This window comes from Triturus cristatus, chromosome 3_2 (genome assembly GCF_964204655.1).
Source record: "Triturus cristatus chromosome 3_2, aTriCri1.1, whole genome shotgun sequence".
NCBI classification, from domain to species: domain Eukaryota; kingdom Metazoa; phylum Chordata; class Amphibia; order Caudata; family Salamandridae; genus Triturus; species Triturus cristatus.
This window is the reverse complement of record NC_140584.1, coordinates 700,904,809-700,924,556: the sequence shown is the minus strand read 5'-3', so window position 1 is coordinate 700,924,556 and position 19,748 is coordinate 700,904,809. Positions and strand designations below refer to the sequence as shown.

The window sequence follows — 19,748 nt, the reverse complement described above, 5'->3', positions numbered from 1 at the left end:
GTGTCACGGACCCCTGGAGGTCCATGGCCCCTAGTTTTGGAAACACTGATCTAGTGTAGGTTAAACAAAAAGAACCACACAGTGTAGTTTTAAAAATAGTTATATTTATTATACACGCTCATTATCATATTAGTATATCTCCTACCCGGATATATCAACACAATTCACACAATATTTCAATAGGAAACAGGTAAGCACAAATACAGTTGTCTCCAGGGGGAGACCAAACCATATACTAAAGAAGTGGAATTGGAACTGCGACCAAAGTTAAGACTTGACCCAGAAGACTCAGAAGAGCTGGGGACCCAAGGAACCACCCAAGGTAAGTACCCGGGAACTCCACGGAGGCTGTGTGCAGAGTGGAAACACAGCTGTGTACTCAATGCAAGTCAATGGAGAAGTCACGGTTGAAGTTTAGAAGTAAAAAGGACCCTTCCCAGTGGACCCTGAAGAAACTCAGTTGAAGATGATAGATTGGAGAGTCACCCCACCCGTGGATACCCCAGGAGCAAGGATACCTACACCAGGGAAGCTGGGTGCACAGGAGCGAAGTGACGTCAGAAACCGCTGTAGACCACAATGGAGGACATCAGTGAAGACGGCGCTGGTGAAGAAGGTGAAAGAGTCCGATGGAACTCAAGGATGTATTCTTGAATAGAAGTACCTGCAAGCAGAGGGGACACAGTCTATGCCACTCTGATGAGACCAGGAGGCACAGGAGACCAATGACCACCGATGATGGAAAATGCAGGAGAGTTGACGGTGACCTTGTCGCTGCAGCTGTGAGGACCAGGCCATGCTGTGGAAGACCAGGAGCCATCAGCAGCAACAGATGTGGTAAACAAAGAAGGTGCAGTGTTGGGACCAGCAAGGTCCAGGGGATTCACTAAATGCAGCAGAGTCAGAGCAGACCCTGGGCAAGCAGGGGAGCCTACTGAAGCCAAAGAAGACCCTCAGGCGACCCATAGGCCGAAGGCCCAGGAGTTGCAAGAGGACCTCGAGCAGCTCACCACGGGTGCAGGCCCACGGTGTAGAGGCTGCAGTGAGGGCAAAGATCTTGGTAGCAAGAGATGCTGGAGGCTGGAGCTTCTTGTAGCCTGAAGCTCTCTTTAGGACAGACTCACCAATCCTTGGCAAGTTAACGCCATGCACTGGGGTTCTGTTCCAGCGGTTCCGACCAGGGATTATGGCCTCAAGCTTGATGACAAGACAGTGCAGGCCTCAAGGGAGTTGCAGAACAACCACCTGTGTTGCTAAACCTTTTGGAGTCTGTGAGACCTCAGCAGCAGCAGACCGGTGAGCTGCGTTGTGGTGCCTGCAGATGCAGGGGAGTGACTCCTTCACTCCAAGGGAGATTACTTCGGGTGTCTTTGATGCCCACAGGCCTGGAGAAGACCTGGATGAAGCACAGGCGACACAGAAGACTGGCAGGATGAAGAGATCAGGAGCAGCAGGAGTCTTCTTTGTTGCAGTCTCGGTTCCAGACGATGTCTATTGAAGTCCAAGGCGCCCAGACGGATGAAGTGGAAGTGGTTTCGGATCTGAATCTTGTCCCACAACTAATGTGAAGAGCCACCCACAGGTAAGCTCATAAGTACCCTAAGGAAAGGGTTGGGACGATTCAGGTGTCCCTCCCAGAGGAGGGGCTGGACAGAGAGAAGGATACTCCCATGTCCTTTGTCAAGTTTTGTGCCGGAGCAGGAGCCAACAGATCCCTGAACTGGTTTCAACTCGAGTATGCAAGAAGGGCACTAAATGTTCCCTTAAGAGCAGTCTGTTTGCACTGGCAAGTGCCCCCACCCCAGCCTAATACACTATGAGCTGTCTGGGAGGGGGTCACACCTCCCTGTGACAGAAAAACCTATTGTTCTACCTTCCCCTGCTCGAAAGGTATGATCTGTTAACACATAGTGGATCTCAAATACAGCGCACTTGGACATTGGTGTTAAGGATTTTGACTGACAGCACTTTTATCACCGATAGGCCTTTTGAACGCGGTAACCAGTTTTCCAAACAAGAGGGATGTATGAAGTGTTTTGACTCATGCCATTAGTCAATCAATCAGTGACACTTGTAAAGCGCACTACATACCCGTAGGGTCTCAAGGCGCTGGGGGGGGGGGAGGGGGGGGGGCCGCTACTGCTCGAACAGCCAGGTCTTCAGCTTCTTCCTGAAGGAGAGGTGGTCTTGGGTCAGGCGCAGGTCGGTCGGGAGGGAGTTCCAGGTCTTGGCGGCCAGGTAGGAGAAGGACCTTCCTCCTGTAGTCGCTCTTCGGATGCGGGGGACGGCGGCGAGGGCGTGGTTGGCTGATCGGAGGTGGCGTTTGGGAGCGTAGAAGTTGACTCGGCTGTTGAGGTAGCTCGGGCCTTGGTCGTGTAGGGCTTTGTGTGCGTGGGTGAGGAGGCGGAAGGTGATTCTTTTGTTGACGGGGAGCCAGTGAAGGTCTCTCAGATGTCCGGAGATGTGGCTGGTTCGTGGGATGTCGAGGATGAGTCTGGCTGAGGCGTTCTGGATCCGCTGGAGTCTCTTCTGGAGCTTGGCGGTGGTACCGGCGTAGAGGGCGTTGCCGTAGTCCAGTCGGCTGGTGACGAGGGCCTGGGTGACGGTCTTCCTGGTCTCGGTGGGGATCCACCAGAAGATCTTCCGTAGCATGCGTAGGATGTTGAAGCACGCCGAGGAGACGTTGTTGACTTGCCTGGTCATGGAGAGGGAGGAGTCCAGGAGGAAGCCCAGGTTGCGTGCATGGTCTGTCGGTTTGGGTGCGGTGCCCAGGGCGGGAGGCCACCAGGAGTCGTCCCAGGCGGAGGGTGAGGAGCCCAGGATGAGGACCTCCGTCTTGTCCGAGTTCAGTTTCAGGCGGCTGGTCGTCATCCACTCGGCTACCTCTTTCATCCCTTCGTGCAGGTTGGATCTGGCGGCGGCGGGGTCGTTGGTCAGGGAGAGGATCAGTTGGGTGTCGTCGGCGTAGGAGATTATGCTGAGGTTGTGTTTGCGTACGATGGCCGCGAGGGGGCTCATGTAGACGTTGAAGAGGGTGGGGCTCAGAGATGATCCTTGAGGGACGCCGCAGGTGACTTCGGAGGCCTCTGACTTGTACGGTGGTAGGCGGACTCTCTGTGTTCTTCCGTCGAGGAAGGAGATGATCCAGTCCAGCGCCTTGTCCTGGATTCCGATGTTGCTGAGGCGCCGTACTAGGGTGCGGTGGCAGACCGTGTCGAATGCCGCAGAGAGGTCTAGGAGGATGAGGGCCGCTGTTTCTCCATTGTCCATCAGGGCTCGGATGTCATCGGTGGCGGCGATGAGGGCGGTCTCGGTGCTGTGATTGGCTCGGAAGCCGGACTGTGAGGGGTCGAGGGATCCGTTTGTCTCGAGGAAGGCGGCCATCTGCTTGTTGACGGTCTTCTCGATGACTTTGGCTGGAAACGGGAGGAGCGAGATGGGGCGGTAATTCTTGAGGTCGGTGGGGTCCGCTGTAGGTTTCTTTAGTAGGGCGCTGAGTTCGGCGTGCTTCCAGCTCTCAGGGAAGATGGTGGTGTCGAAGGAAGTGTTGATGATGTCTCGCAGGTGGGGTGCGATGACAGCGTCGGCCTTGTTGAAGACGTGGTGAGGGCAGGGGTCGGTCGGTGATCCGGAGTGGATGGAGTTCATCGTGCGGATGGTGTCTTCGGTGCTGATCGGGGTCCAGGCGTGGAGGGTGGTGGTGGGGGGTGGTTGTTCGGTCATGGTGTGCGTTGGTTGGTTGTTGAAGCTGTTATGTATGTCCGCGATCTTGTTGTGGAAGTATGAAGCGAGGGAGTTGCAGAGGTCTTGCGATGGGGTGATGTCGTTAGTGACTTGCTTTGTGTGAGTTTGGCGACATGTGTTTTTCCTATTGTCTTCTTATTTATGCTTGCACTGAAAGCACTAGGTTGGATGCCTATACACAAGATTGTTTTATAGTTTGAGCACATACTCTGAGGTGTTACAGTTGAGTGGTTTTATCTATCAAGCCACATTTTCTAATCTTCTATAGTTCTATTAGCATGATTATTGTTCTTATTCTTTTAAAATACATTTTTGATATTCCCTGTTTGAATCACTTGACATGACTTTCTTCCATGCATGTCCACACCCAGCAAGCTCGGTGTAACGGAGAGGACAGGTGTTTAATATATTCCTTGGCATCATTCTAATTTTTGGGATTATTGTAGGTTTGTTCCATTACCCTTGTCCTGAAAAGGCCCAGAAGTAATTGGGGGCCAAAATGCGTCGACAGTTTGGATATGAGAAGCCCGCTTAAAACATGAGATTTATTATTCTATTTTGTCGCGCATTTGAGTAATTAGTTTTGAAGCAGTTTTACCTCATGCACCTTTAGGGTTATCTCTCAGTGGATTACCCTGATTTGATGTGTGAACACTGATATTTGCATAACTAAGTGGGTACTGGTAACTTATTTATGCTTTCCAGTTTTGCTAATATTTGAGAGTTTGATTCATGTTTCTTTGTCCTTTAAATGGTTTGTGATATAAATGTCTATGTAAATGTTGATATATATGTTTGTTTGTTTGATACAAATGTTAATGTAAAAGTTACCACATATGTGTGGTTTGGCCTTGTCCTTTGGTCCATATAACAAATAATTATGATTCAGTTTGTCAAAGACTGTCTTCTTGGTATGTGTCATGTTTAATGTATTTTTCATAAATTCATACAAGACAATGCTTCAAATGTAGGGTAATTTACTGTTGGTCGGCAGCAGCACTAGCCTGTTGTTGGACTCTGAAAGGAAGGTACTGGGAAGACAGCCCCCCAGTACATCAGATCCAACACTAGAATCAGTGTTGGGGTAGGATTCCAACATGTTTGATACACAACATGACCAGTTTCGGTGAAGCCAATATATAGTTAGACATCTCGTAATTGACTTGATGTCCACTCTATGTATAAAGTGGCTGGATAATCAACCCCAGGGTTTGTAGGGGATGTCCTGCTCATGCAGGGCACCCTCACACTTATAACCTAGCACCCTGCCTTCAAGATTGAAAGGCCTGCCTTAAGGGTGACTTATAGGTTTTAAGTGTTGTGACCTCAGATATAAGGAAACCTATATCTGTTGTGAGTGGTGCTAGCACCAGCTCACTCAGGCTGCAACGGCAGGCCTGTAGTCACAGTTTGATTGGGCTCTCATGGGTGGCATAATACATGCTGCAGCCCATGGGAGACCCCTTGTGTACCTATGCCCTGGGTAGTTTAGTACCATATACTAGCGACTTAGAAGGGTACACCAGTAGCCAATTGGGAAGGTACCAAAGTATTTACCATAGTAAAGTTTAGGGAAACAGCACAGTGACTGGTGTCCTAATTAGCAGGATCCCATTCAGACTAATCAGAAAACAGAATGGCACATGCAAAAAGTGGGGGTAATCATAAAAGCAAATCCTGTTTTCCTACAATTGTCTCCTATATAGTGAGCCTAAGATTGCTGTGCCTGGGGTAGCCTGTGTGCTGGTGGTACCCTATCACTTCAGAGTCTTCCTACTGGGTCTGGCTTATGATGTAAAAACCAAAGGAAATGATGGACGGAGTGTTGAACATTGCAAGCACTCACCCCCAGTCAACTGATCTGGGTTTAATCCACCACCGTTCTTTAGCCCACACTGCCACCCAAGTTCAGACATGGCCATATGCAAATCAGTCTGACCCTGTGCCTCATGGGAACAGTCCAGCCCGAACTGCCAAGCCATGTCTTCCCTGGACCGGAAACAAGCTTCCTAGGACCGGTTTCTGGCATTTCAGCTGTCTTCAGCCAGGCTTGCTTGAATCCAGTGGCAAAGTGAGCAATGGACTCACGTCTGAGCATACCCTGCCAACTTATGGCGAACAAAGCAAAAACCAAAGGAAATGATGGACGGAGTGTTGAACATTGCAAGCACTCACCCCCAGTCAACTGATCTGGGTTTAATCCACCACCGTTCTTTAGCCCACTCTGCCACCCCAGTTCAGACATATGGCTTATGATGTACCTTTGTAGAAGGATACAATGGTTCTTAATGGCCTACGAAGGTCCAGGGCAGAGCAAGGCCCTTAAGAGGGCAGATTATTTACTATAGGTACAAAGACTCATAGGGGAGAGTGATACTTAATATAGAGAAGGGGACAAGAAAGTCAGAGTATAACACTTATTTATTATACATAGGATGAATTCAAGTGCTCACATATTCAGTGACAACAAGCGTGACGTGAGGGTGAGGGTGAACTTTAAAAGAGAACATTGCATTGGCAACAGTTGTGAACCACTTTTTTGTTAAATTAGTATAAAGGGTTCAGGTTGCGAAGGTCGACGACGTTTCGAACTCAATGATTCGAGTTCATCTTCAGGACAAATGTGAGCATATGAATTTTAGCATATGGAAGGGTTAATCCCTGAGGGTGTAGTCAATAAAATTGCGTTCCATCGGTGGTGTCACCACTTCAAAGAGGGCCTCGTGGGAGGTCGAAGGCTTGATAAAGCCCGCTATGTCCAAAACCGTCAGTTAGGAGGGAGCGAGGGTGTTCAGGTGCCGGGATTTGAATTCATTTAAGAACGGCACATAAACCAATCAATGGGAGTCTGAGGACGGGGTGGAGCGGGTCCTGTTCGCGTGCTAATACGCGCGTATTAGCACGCGAACAGGACCCGCTCCACCCCGTCCTCAGACTCCCATTGATTGGTTTATGTGCCGTTCTTAAATGAATTCAAATCCCGGCACCTGAACACCCTCGCTCCCTCCTAACTGACGGTTTTGGACATAGCGGGCTTTATCAAGCCTTCGACCTCCCACGAGGCCCTCTTTGAAGTGGTGACACCACCGATGGAACGCAATTTTATCGACTACACCCTCAGTGATTAACCCTTCCATATGCTAAAATTCATATGCTCACATTTGTCCTGAAGATGAACTCGAATCATTGAGTTCGAAACGTCGTCGACCTTCGCAACCTGAACCCTTTATACTAATTTAACAAAAAAGTGGTTCACAACTGTTGCCAATGCAATGTTCTCTTTTAAAGTTCACCCTCACCCTCACGTCACGCTTGTTGTCACTGAATATGTGAGCACTTGAATTCATCCTATGTATAATAAATAAGTGTTATACTCTGACTTTCTTGTCCCCTTCTCTATATTAAGTATCACTCTCCCCTATGAGTCTTTGTACCTATAGTAAATAATCTGCCCTCTTAAGGGCCTTGCTCTGCCCTGGACCTTCGTAGGCCATTAAGAACCATTGTATCCTTCTACATTGTATCACCCCAGGTTCGCATATTGGGGTACCCTTGTTTTCTTAAAACATTATGATGTACCTTTGGTAGGACATTTGGGGCAGGACAAGACCTTTGAGAGGCTTGTCACCCACTTCTTTTGGCCCCAAATGTGAAAGCACTCTGATGCAAATTGCAGGTCTTGCCGGAAAGTGGCAAGAGTGGAGGGAGATTTAAGGCTGAGCTCTAGCCTATCCATGCCGTGAGCACCCATTTCGAGCAGGTGGGGATCGACATTGTGGGGCCCCTTGATCCCAAGACAGCCATGGGCAACAGGGTTATCCTTGTCTTGGTAGACCATGCAACCCAGTACCCAGAAGCTATACCTCTGAGAACAATAACGGCGCCCGTAGGGGGCCGGGCATTGATGGGGATCTTTTCGCACATGAGTTTCCCCAAAGAGGTGACATCTGACCGGGGTGCCAACTTCATATCTACCTATATGAAGTCTCTGTGGGACCATTGTGGGGTAACCTACAAGTTCACCACACCTTTTCACCCCGATGGTAACGGTTGGGTTGATTGAGAGATTCAACAGGACCATGAAAGGCATGATTATGAGTCTAACCAACTTCTTGAGGCATAAGTAGGACGTCCTCTTGTCAGGCCTTCTTTTTGCTTACAGGGAGGTACCACAGAAGGGATCTGGCTTTAGCCCTTTGAGAAGCTGTACGGGTACCCGGTGAGGGGACCACTGAGTCTAGTGAAAGAGGTCTGGAAGGTAGCTCCCAGAAAGCCTACCCAGGATGTATTTAGCTAAATGCTGGCCTTCAGAAACTAGACTGCACGCTTCAGGAAACTCACTCAGGAAAACCTGGAAGGTATGAAACGCTGGTATGACCAGAATACAAATCGGATTGAGTTTCAGCCTGGACAGAAAGTGTGGATCATGGCCCCTGTAGAGCAGTGTCCTCTCCAGGACAAATGGACTGGGCCTTTTGAGGTGGTGGAGTGATGTCACCTATCTGGTGAACTTGCAGACCTCTTGAGGGTCCTACATGTGAACCACCTCAAACCTCACTTTGAGAGGTTTGAAGTGACTATGCTCTTGGCTGAAGATGATGGAATGTAGGAGGAGAGTGAGCCTCTTCTTGACCTCAAGTCTGCCAAGGAGAAGGATGGATCTGTGGAGGGTGTGAACCTCTCCCTAACACTGACCCTAGAACAGCAGAGTGACTGTTGTTAGTTACTGGGATAGTGTGCCTCTCTATTTTCCTTTACCCCAGGAGTCACCCATTAGTGTACCCATGATGTGCATACTGGTAATAGTCCACCTGTAAAGCACAACATTTACAAGCTGACTGAAAAGGTTAAATCCAGCATCAGGGAATAGGTTTCCAAGATGCTAGTGTTAAGGCTGATAGAGCCCTCCAGCAGTTTTTGGGCCAGTCCAGTGGTCTGGGTCCCCATGATCTTGTAGTCAATTAACTTTCTGGGCCATTGGAGGTTGTTTTGATGCCTGAAACCATCAAAACAGATGAACTACCCTTCCAGTGTCTGTTTTTCTGACGCAGCACCAATGTATGGGAGAAATTCCAACATACTGCCGCAGTGTGGCCGAAGAAATCGAAACAGCGTCTGCCCGCGGCCAAAGAGACTGCCGTAGCCTGAGTTCAGCTCACTGTGTCTTCAAGGTCCAAAACCACCGCACCGACTCCGACGCTGGTCCTGCTGTGTGGCTGAAAGAATCAATGCATAGTTGGACCGTGGCTGAAGAAATCGTCGCAGTGCCTGTTTGCTGCCACCGTATCGACCTTCAGCGCGCCCGGATTTCCACGCATCGCACCTCTGCGGCAAGTTCTCCGATGCATCACCTGCAGACCAGAACCGTCTTGGATTTCGAAGCATCTCTTCCCCTTACAGTCTGGATTCGATGCAACACTTCTCCTGCATGCAGCAGAACTGCTGCATAGCCTCTCCGGGGACTATGGAACCAATGCATCGCTGTGTTTTCTGGTGCTTCCCTCCTCTGCGGCTGTTTTCCTTGAGAACGCATCTAAACGTAATTTGTGCAAAATCACTGCATCCATAGAATTCTAAGGATAGAATTGCTAAAACCTTCTAAAAGTGATATTTGGAATTGTGTATGTTGAATGTTTGTTGTTTTGGTCTTGTTTGGTTTAGATAAAGATTTTTTATTTTTAGGTCTCGCGGAGCCCAGCATGCGCTGGTTCAGAGAGACATTTTGTATGTGGGATTTTCAAAGTGCTGCCTGTGGCCTAAAGCTTGCGTGCACGCGAGCGTGGACACGCGCAGCCGCCAATCACTGCTGCGCGCGCACCACTCGCGTGCTTGCCACACAGCGCGTCCCGTCCTCGCGATCGCGATCACTTTTGCTTTGATCGCAATCACTTTCGCTTTCACGGCCGCGTGGCCGTTACTTTTACGGCCGCGCGGCCAATGCTTGTTACTCAAGTCGTGCTTTCCCCTCCTCCCTCTCAAAGCTGCTTTTCTGTTTTCTCGCAAGCCTGATTGCCTGCTGTTTGAGTCGAGTCGCGCTGCATAAACCACATTAACAAACCCTACTGCGCTGGCGGAGCTGATTTGCATAGTTCACCCCTCCCCCTTGCGCTTGGTCTCCTGTGAGGGAGGGGCCGAATCCGTGCAACGCTTCCCCTGAAACGAGGAACCTGCACCTCCATTCATGTCGACCTCTAGCCCCATGTACTTAGTGTCCAGTTCTTAAATCTCCTTTGAGGAGCTAAACAAGGCACCGTGAAGTGGCCGAGCGCCAAACTGGAATGTAAAGTACTTGGTTGAAGCCCACCTCCTCCTTTAAGTGGTTCATTCAGAATAATAAAAGGTAATGTTCATTGAAACACTCGGGCGGCGCCCTGTAGCTTGAATTATTGCATTAAACCTTCCGTGGGAACACTAAAAGTAGTTTTTTTTCTGATGGGTGCGTCAGTATTTTAGTTGAGTTTCCCGTCTTGTAAGATCGTTGGACATGTAAGAACTCGACAGACTTAAGAAATAACTTTTCAGACTCGCAGCTTCAGACCAATGGAGTGAGGACCTTTAAAACTTGCATTTCTCCCCGCCAAACTTTTATTCATTGCAATTTGTGACCTCTTACAACGTGTCTTTAGGCTTTTTTATGAGAAAACTGGAATCCTGGTTAATGTTTGAGCCGAATAATGATTTGGGGGTATTTGTTTGTGTTGGGGGGACCTTTGATAAACCCAGAATTGCCAAAATTTGAACCACATTTTCCGGTAGACTTTGCAGCACAGGGCTGCTGTGGATAGAAAGGTCTTGTTTCCATACCTGTGTGTAATAAAGAGGAACTGTTTCTGCAACAATATTACCAGGAACAGTCTCCAACTTGCTGGAACTGTCCCTGCAAAAACAGGACAGTTGGCAATTATGTCAGTCTCATGAAAGGACACGTCCTTCGTCGCTCTTTACTCTGCAGGACCTCATTTGCATGATGCAGGGTTTCAGTGAGTCCTGATTAGTCTATGATTTAATAGCTAATTTGTGTGTTTATTGCATCGGATGTGTTGGGAGTGCCTTTCATGAGTTGCATTTCACTGGCGGCCTTACCAGTGCTTTTGGGTGTAGAGAAGGGCCGAGCCCATTGCAAACGGCAGGGCACCGCTCCAGGTGGTTGTGAAACCACATCCTTTGTCAGTAAAAGTAAAGGCTGGGAGGGCCGGCTTGTTCTGCCCAATACACCTGTGCACCTTGCGTTTCAGAAAGCTCATGATGGGTGGTGCTGTTCTGAGGTGAACAAGAGTCACACCTTGCTTTGCAGAAAGCTCATGATGGGTGGTGCTGTTGTGAGGTGAATAAGAGTATCATCTTGGGTTGCATAAAGCTCATGATGAATGGTGCTATCTGAGTATGGGCACGCACTCAGCATCGATGTGCAGCATTGCACATGCTATGCAGAATGAGCTATGCTGCTGCAATGGCTGCATGGTTTAAGGGTTTGTTAAAGATTCACAGAACTTTTTGCCTCCTGTTCCCCTGCTTGAACCCAACTCAGTTGTGTGTAAGTAACACTCTTGTTTTTTTTTAGGCCTGCAAAATAATCACATCTGTGACACGTCACCGCCATTGTGCCCTTAGTAAAGTGACCAGAGCTTCATTTAGAAAAGCATAAGTACTGCCAGATTCCATCCACCTTAGCAATATGTCAGCGTGCATGGGAGAGGTGTTATGGTGCAAGTGTAATTTTTGTCTAGATTTCTATTGCTCTTTACCATAGTTCCCAATCTTTTTCACAGTTCTGCTTCTCTCATAGTTGCTGTAAAACCCCGCCTTTTTTATTTTACTGATACATGGGAAATGGACTCGACCTCTGATCTTCCCAGCATTCGACCCCCCGACTACAATGTACAATGTAATTATTTTTTTGTTTTCTTACACTTTGTGCTCTTATCAGGCCTGGTGCACAGTGTTATAAATCCGACCCTTTTTCTAGTGCCTGGAAAACTCCACCGGCTGTGGTTTGGAGTCCATGGTTTCTTGTACCCTTGTGCTCGTGAGTCTGGTGCTGTGGATACAGCACCCGAAAGTTTTCATAGTGTCGGTTCTCACTCCAAGTTGGATCCAAATGTAGATTAAGGAAGAGCCTCATGGAAGAGACAGAGGGATGAGCTGTCATTACACGGGCGGTCCCCAGGGCTGGGTCGATGGTATACAAAGCGACACCAGGCTTCGTCATGTAAACGTTGAGCATAATACAGAGGCGTTCACTCCAACCCCAGCTCACCTTGGTATTAACAGGTCTGATGCCCTCACTGCACCAGCCTACCAATCGTTTCACGTCTCAGTCTTGTGTGTGCAGGATGCCCGTCTGGCTGGGGTTTGAGCCAGGACTCCAGATAGTCAGCCACTAGAAGCCTTTGTGTGCATGGGGGTCTTGGACCCCCGTCCTCATAATTTCCCTAGTTCGACATAGAAGCAGTAGGTGAAATTGTGCCTTGTGAAAAGTTGCAGAGATTCTGCTTGGGTCACCAACACTGCTGGTCCAATTGTTATTTTGGCGTTAATGTACAACCGTAGGTGGAATCTCTCCCTATAAAAGATTGCAAGGTTTCTTCCCTTTTCATCCTGCAGATTTCTATGATTACGCTGTTTTGAGTGTAAACGCACAATATTCTGTGTGCCCAGACTACCACCCCCAGCTAGGATTACCTATGTAAATGCTTATATACAAGTGAAAAAAACCTTGTCTACAGACAGCAAAGAATGGTGCTGCACGATTGGTAACAGACACAAACGTTCAGCAGAACGCATTAGACAGAACACCTCCAAGACAGATGCCTGAGCACGGATGGTACAAGTGGTGGGCTGTTCCTGAGCTCAAACAGCACTTTCAAAAGTGATGTGTGGTGCAAAACGCACTGAACATAACTCTTCACGTACATCCAAAGGGCAATGCACGTTTTATAATGGTGATATGCTGTAGCACTTGCCACCTAGAAACACAGACACACTGCTTAAAATGTGCAGAGGTCCAGTGGTGCTCTTAGGAGCCCACTGCTGCAGTTGTTGAGTGCCAAGGATATCTAGTCTTGATTGTGTCTTTCTTCCCCCACCTTGCAGTTCCCTTCTCTTTGTCACTCTAACATGCTCTTTTTCATCCTTGCTCTCACCTTTGTCACTTCTTATCTTCCCCTTTTCTGCCTTTCTGCCTCTTGCTTTTGTTAAAGACTGATGTCATGAATCCGTTCCAGTCCCCAAAAGTGAGTGACAGCACCAGGACTCCTCTTTGAGGTCACTATGCGCAGTAGTAGTGTTTTTTTTCTTTAACTAATTCACCACCAGCTCAAATTAAGCACGCTACAAAAGCACTCATTCATACTCGTTGACGATAATCTTCAGTTTCGCCACTGAAGTAGGGTCAATAACCGACTGATCAACGGCGCAGCTCTGAAACCTAAAGCCTTTTGTTGACTTTAATGAAGTACCGAAATATGTCATTCTTCAGCAAAGCCCAGCCAGATGCCGCGCACCTTTAACGAGTGAAGCCGATTTTAATGTTAACAACCATTGGCATAGCCAATAGGTCTCGCCTTTGGGATCTTATAAGTGTTTAGGCATGCAACAGTTAATGTTGTTGCAGTAAGGATATTATGCTGCATAACTAAATACTTATAAGGTCCCAAAAGCGAGACCTATTGGCTATGCCAATGCTTGTTTTTAAATGGTGTGGTGCCTATTTGTAGTGTTTTCACTGTGTTACTGTGTGTGTGGTACACATACTTTACACATTGCCTCTGAGATAAGCCTGACTGCTCATGCCAAGCTAACCAGCGGGTGAGCAGGGGCTATCTGGGTGTGTAATCCCTTTACCGACAACTAGAGATCCCCATTTCTAACAACTAGCACACCTGATCTCTGCAGACGAGCTGCAACCACTGCCATCACCTGGTTAAACACCAGAGGATGCACTGGGGAGGCCAAAGGGGAGCACAGCAAACTGAAACTGCTCGTGGACCACAGGGAGCCGCAGGTAACAATATGGGAAGACAGTACAGGAACATGGAATTATGTGTCCTGCAAGTCCAGCGCTACCATCCACTCTCCTGTGCCCGGGAGATAGTACCTGAGCTAGAGTGAGTATTTTGAACTTCTCCTTCTTGAGGAGAAGTTGTGAGAGCGAAGGTCTAGGACATGACAAAGGCCTCTGTCCTTTTTTGGCACCAGAAAGTAGCGGGAATAACAACCACAACCCAGTTCTGGCACCTGCACTCTCTCTATGGCTCCCTTGGTAAAAAGAGCCATCCATCCCTTCCCATCACTGGAGAGATCGATGGTCTTACATAAGTTTGTTGTAAGTGGGTGGCATGGAGCAAAGGGAAGTCTCTAATGGGAGGGAGTAGCCCCTTCAGACAATCTGCAATACCCACCTGCCCGATGTTATGGACTGCTAGTGGGGCAGGTGATGGCAAATCATGCCACTCACTGGGCACCCATGATGATAAATGGGTGTAGTAAGAAGGTTTGGAGGCTGTAGCTGCTGGGATGGTGGTGGACTAATATGACAGCTGGCTACCCAACTCCCGGGGCCTGTAGGAGCTGCATCCGAAGCCATGCAGAGGCTAGAAACCTTGTGCACCATGGTGGCTGGGTGGGTAAGGACGCAGCTGAATGCCTATTCCATGGCCACAATAGGAACAAAAGGCAGATTGAGGGAGACGAGGGGTCATGGAAACGCTCAAGGAACTGGTAGAAGCCCTGTTGTCCTTAAAGTGCTCTAGCGCTGAAGCTGACTTGTCTGCGGAGGGCATGCCCATGAGTGATGTCTGGACATCCCCAAGAAAGCCAGTAGTACTGAATCTGGTGTGGCGTCACAGGGCCACTGCCAACTAAGCACTCTGCCTAGTGAGTTGCTGGTGTCTAGACCACATCTAATTGTGAACTTAGCTGCATCTCTCCATTTGACAACTGCCTGGGAGAGCAATGCTTGGGCACATGCACAACCTTATCCCACAGAGCATTGGAATAGCGGCCCAAAAGCCATGCGGTGTTCACTTCAATGCTAGGCTGGGTGAAGAAAACATTTTCTCTCCTAAATTGTCCAGCCTCTTGGATTCTGGATCCGGAGAGCAGTTGTTAATGCACCAGGATCTAAATGTGTAGTGGAGGCTTGGACCCCCAAGCTCTTCAGATTGGGGTGTTGGGTGAGGTCGTTTGGGTCGCCTGGAGCGGTTAGGTAGAGGCAGGCAATCATCCTGTTCACAGGAGTTCATATCCTGGGCTTTGACCAAGTCCCGAGCAGGATGTCAGTAAGTACTTAATTGAAAAGGAGAAGAGGTTCTGATGGGGACACTCCTGGCTGCAGCACTTCTGTCAGGACATAAGTCTTGACTGCCGCCGAGGGCAAACTAAGGTCCAGGACCCCATCTACCCTCTGAACCACTATGGTGAATGAAGCCTCCCATCACCGTAGCCACAGTAGGGGGAGAAAGGATGCCAGTATCTGAAGAAGTGTCCAGTCCACTGGCTTCACCCAGATCCTAACACAAGTCTATTGGTTCTACATAGGGCCGATATTCTTCAGGGTCCAGCAACTCCTCCCATTCATTCCAACTCCTAGCTTATAAGAATTGGGCTCAGGCTCGGATGGCATGGCTCTAGAAGGCGCCGGCGTTGGAGACGCCCCACGGGCTCTGTGTCAGAGTCAGGGATGAGGATGGGGACTGTGCCAAAGCCACTGGGAGCATCTTCCTCAGTGCTGGGGAAGCTCAAGGTGGTATAACCAGCACGATCTAGATCCATCTGTAGATCCTTGCAGCCTGACAGGCAGTAGAGCCGTCGGCATGGACCCAGTAGGGACGCCTCCTGAAGGCACGCCATAGGGAACAGGCTGCCCAATTATGAGGTGCCTAGACTCATACAATTCTTTTAATTGAACAGGGGTTGCTCCGGCTCTCAGGAACTCGGGGAGCTGCAGAGTTTGTCCAGGTGCTAGCTCAACTGCAGAGCCAGGCTTTAAGTACTGACATACCCTTGTCTCGACGGCTGACTGACAAGGTGAAATCAAAGGACGCTTCGACTTATTTTTCTTTTTGTGGGAGGGGGACTTACCCAAGCTGCTCGACGACTTAGTATGCTGACGACCTTGGACTCTGTGACCGCTCCCGGGACCTCGATCGCCGCAGCATCACACGTCCAGCCACTTGAAGCTTGAGGAATCACTCCCTCAAGGCTTCTGAATGAATGGTGCGGCAGTCAGAACAGGCCTTTGGGTCATGGTCTCATTCAAGGCACCACAGGCAAACAAGATGCGGGTCTGTCACTGGCATCTGTTGGTGACAGGTTCTGCAGAGCTTGGAGCCAGCCTTCTTCAATGACATTTTGGCCACAGCAGGAGAGAAGACCTCAAAATGACTTCAACAAAACATTGAAAAAAGCTCAGTCAAAAAGTGAAAAGCTCTTTCTGGGAATGCGCTGACTAGCGCAGAAAGAAAACAACTGATATCAGCGCATCTCGGTGGTGCCTATAAGGTGCCGCGAACGTCTCTTCCGGTGCGGATGATGCCGACACCACGGGGAGCCGAACACCACCTACCGGTGCACAGGGGTACTGCTCACAATTTTTTTTTCAGATCCAGTCTGATATCGGGGGGTAATTCAAAAGTAAGGAATCTGCAGCTATAAGTCTCTCTCAGATTTGGCTAAATGCCTTGACTCTGATCAAAACATTTGAACTATCTTTAATCCTCTGTCCACACTGTGAAAGGGGAAGCACCATATCCATGTGTTTAAAACTTCATCTACACACTTGAGCTACTGTACCAGAGTTATGACTTTGGCCCTGATTCAGATCTTGGCTGACGGGTTAATCAATCACAACGGGGACGGATATCTCACCCACTAAAATATAAATCCCATTCGATGTAATGGGATTTATATTTCAGCAGACAGGATATCTGTCACTGTTTTGATGTCGTAACCCTTCCCCAAAGATCTAAATCAGGCCATTTGTCTTGTTAATAGAAAAGTCTAAAGTATGAAGAATGTCACTACCTTCCACAACTGGCACCTAATTCCACAGCTAGTCTTGGTAGTAGAGAAGGGCATCTTGCTTTCAACAGCCAATTGTCTAATTAAGGATGCATACAAATTCCATGACGATTGTTAGACCTGACACCCTTGGCATGGCTTTCCCCAAATATTTTGCCTTAATTCTTCTGTTTTGCTGAATTTGTTTTGGCTGTCCTTAGGACTGCAATTTACCACAGCTAACCAGTGCTTAAGTGCTTGTGATCACTCCTCTAAACATGGTAAACTGTCACATTTAATCTACTTATAAGCCCCTAGTAAAGTGGTTCTGTAAACTAAATGCTGCCAGTGGGCCTGCAGCATGTATTGTGCCACCCACTTAAGTAGGAATGTCTCAGGTCTGCTTTTGCAGCCTGTTTGCAGTTCTAAACTGCCATTTCAATCTGGCAAAATAAACATTTTTGCCAAGCCTAAAACCTCCTTTATAAGACATTTAAGTTACCCAAGTGCTAGGTCCTAAACAGCCCATATGGAAAGGTGCATTGATTTTAAAAAGTTGGACATGTACTTTTATGTTTTGCATTTCTTTGTAGTGAGAAGCTCTTACATTTATTTTTCACTACTGCAGAGCCTACCTCTTCCATAGGATAACATAGGTTCACTTTAGTGCATTTAATAAGGGATAACTTTTGTTTGCAAACAGGTAGAAATATCATGTTTGGTGTCTGAGGAATTGTAATGTAAAACCCTCATTAATGGTGAAGTCAGATTTTAAGTCACAATTCTGAAAATGCTGCTTCTAGAAAGTTGCCATTTTCTTGTCCTAACCATTTGGAGCCTGCAGTCTGTAACCTGGGTCACATGACTAGGTGTAGTTGGCCTTTATGTATTCCTCCCAGACAGTATCACAAAAGGGAGATTGGGTGTTGGTAGGATGGGCCATTCTGACCTGATGGGAGGGGCAGAGCTGTCACCTACCACACTAGCACTTCAAAGGAAGTGTCTCAACACACACGCACACACACACACACACACACACACATGCAGAACTTCACATTAGCCTTTTGTGAACCTAAACATCCTGGGACCAGGAGGCGGGTATGACTCTTGGACCCACTCTTCAGTACACTCCTGGTCCTTTGGATGCTACAAAAGAAGGATGCCTTGCAGCTTAAGGCCCGCCCTCCTTGCTGAGAAGAAAGACTGGACGTGCATCCTTCATCTCAGGCTGAAGTGACTGATTAACCTCCTGTTCAGAGCTACAGTGCCATAACAAGTTCAGGCCTCCCTGCAACTGCTCAGCTAACCTGCTGCAACTGGAACTTCCTGAGTCCTGCTGGCCTCTGCAAGAGTGAGTCCCTGATTTCCAAGAGGTGCCTCCCTAGGTCCTGGGTCTAGATTGGCATCAGTGTGCACTTCTCGGACACAAAGGAAAAAAAGTATTGGACTTTTTGTGACTGCAAACGGCCAGTTCATGCCGAGATCTCGCTGCCCACGCTGGTTCTGCACTTCGCGAAACAGATATGACAGCCTGCGGTGACCGCCAATGAAAAGTCCAGAACGACCATCTGCTTTCTCCAACAGGATCTTGGTGTTGAAGCAACGACTGTCTGCAACACCTGGCCTGCACTTTACGCTATAGTGGCAACCATCTGCGGAGCTCTCCTCGTGAACTCCTCCATCACGAACTGGACTCTCTGTGCTGGCCTATGATAAGGTAACTTTTTCAGCAGGACTGACCTGGTTCCTGCATCCAGCCCATCCTTCATCGTGGTCAGCCTGAACATGTGATTTTCCCCCAGTCTAAATCAAGCAGAAAACCACGAGTGGTGCTTTGTGCTTTTAGGAGCTATTCTGACCTAAATCTTTGAAACTGTGTATCTCTAGTTCTACTGATTGGATTTTTTTCATTTGGTGTCAAATAATTTATAAAGATGTACTCTATTGTTTCAAATTAGTGTGGGATTGTTCTTGTGTTGTGTTTTCACTTTATTTCTGTTTGTGTGTGGCATAAATAATTTACACATTGCCTCTAAATTAAGCTTGACTGCTTTTGTGCCAAGCTATCACAGGTTTAAGCACAGGTTATTTTAGCGACTTTTTGTTGTTTACTCTGACATGGATTGTGGTTGTTGCGAGAAGGGCTCACACCCCCCTCAACCAACAACCCAATCACTCACAAATATGAAGAAGCATTAAGACAACTGCTGAACACCCTACATGCCAAAAACCTTCCAAAAGGAAGAACTGCAAGGTGGTAATGCGCTCCAGTTACAACAAATGTCTTCTCAAGAGACCTACACATAGGCATCCTAATGAGCTAAGCAACCAGACTTGTTCCTGAAGGGCTGGTTGCATATCCTGCTTTAAAGAAGCTGGCTTTTTATGTAGTATACAAAAACGTATAAACAAATGGAGAGAGCGAGGATTACATTTGGGGTGCGTCCTAATTCCCAGGAGAACATTCATAAACAAAGTGGACGAACCCACTAGTAAAGATGACTCAGTTATGATTTTCGAGTGCCGGAAACCCACTAGGTTTGTAAAAAGAACCCTCACCCACCAACCTAGTTGGTGGCATGCTTCATCATAGGGTTCCCAACCGGGTAGCCGAGTGCCACCCAGTTGTGCTTCAACACCTGGATTACAGCGGAGTGGGATTGGTATTGTGTGAAGAAGTGCTGGAAAAGTGGTGCAGATTAAAAATGTCTCTGGGAATCCTTACTGACCGATTTTTTATTCCCGGTGGCCCAGGACAAAGTTAAAAGAAAACAGAATAAGGACAACATCAAGATTAATTGATCTTAGTTATCCATATGGTCAACATGTTTCAGCCACCTCAGAAATGGGTTTGGAGGCTTTCTTCAGGACCAGACTATGTGAAAAAAGAGTGATACTGTGGCAAAAACACACCATGTATATATATTTTTTACAGCACACACGCTAAGGTGTGCTGTGCATGCAGTGGTGTCTACGTACTTACGGACCCACTGGTAAAATGTAAA

General features: G+C 48.0%; 1 protein-coding gene across 1 annotated transcript in view; it reads right to left on the bottom strand.

Annotated features, from left to right (window-relative positions):
* The window catches only part of DNAH7 (dynein axonemal heavy chain 7), a 1,967,826-nt gene that overhangs the window by 246,528 nt on the left and 1,701,550 nt on the right, over positions 1-19,748 (bottom strand). The gene's annotated exons all lie outside the window — the stretch shown is intronic.